We start from the raw sequence: 1,191 nt of genomic DNA on the forward strand, positions 1-1,191 counted from the left end.
TCTGGAGAATGAAATCCGAATCAAAATATAGTAATTAAGGCTAAAAACCACTAATTCCACTTCCCATAGGCTTCTATGCTAATTTCACAATATTCAATGGCTTCTCTGGACTTTACCTTAACTTTAACCTGCAGATGACTATATATCAGCATGATTCTACATATGTCAGCTCACAATCCTCAGAATGGCATGTGGGGTTAGCAGACTTGCAGTGCAGTACTGGTCACCGGAAGTGAAGGGTCTATAAATAGCATGGGAAATCCCAGTGTTTTCACAAGATAGGGGTATATTTAAAAATCATTATGGAGATTAGGCTTCACATCACAAGAAGCAAAATGCACCTATAAAATGTACAGAAATGTTTTTCCAAATGCTCATTGGTTGAATTGGTGGTCTGTAACCTTAAGGTTACAGACCACCAATTCAACCAATGAGCATTTGGAACGTAGGCAAAAATAGTCCTACGCAGAAATTACCCCTGTTCCTCATAGTGCTGTGAAAAAAGTTCTCATCTTATTTAAAAAATTTAAACAGTTTCTGAAAGGAAAAACATTTCTGTACATTTTATAGGTGCATTTTGCTTCTTGTGATGTGAAGCCTAATCTCCATAATGATTTTTAAATATACCCCTATCTTGTGAAAACACTGGGATTTCCCATGCTATTTATAGACCCTTCACTTCCGGTGACCAGTACTGCACTACAAGTCTGCTAACCCCACATGCCATTCTGAGGATTGTGAGCGGACATATGTAGAATCATGCTGATATATAGTCATCTGCAGGTTAAAGTTAAGGTAAAGACCAGAGAAGCCATTGAATATTGTGAAATTAGCATAGAAGCCTATGGGAAGTGGAATTAGTGGTTTTTAGCCTTAATGGCATGACCAGGGGCGGTTTCAGACGGGGCGTGGCGGGCGTACGCCCCCTAAAATGAACAAAGCATGGGTCGTCAGGGGTAGATTTAGGCGGTTTTAGGTTGAAACTTTAATTTCTCGCTAATTTTACTACAAAATATATCTACACTGCACCCACTCTAGAAGAATATTTTAAAATTTTAACTGTGCGCCCCCTAATCTAAAATCCTGGATCCGACTCTGAAAACCCCATTTTACAACACACTTGAGAAAAAGGGAAAATAATAATATGAGCCAGGTGTAACCGTAACAGAATAAAGTTTAATATATTGATAG

The sequence above is a fragment of the Perna viridis genome, chromosome 1, assembly GCF_037379345.1.
Source record: "Perna viridis isolate PV_CMFRI_1.1 ecotype Kerala chromosome 1, ASM3737934v1, whole genome shotgun sequence".
NCBI classification, from domain to species: domain Eukaryota; kingdom Metazoa; phylum Mollusca; class Bivalvia; order Mytilida; family Mytilidae; genus Perna; species Perna viridis.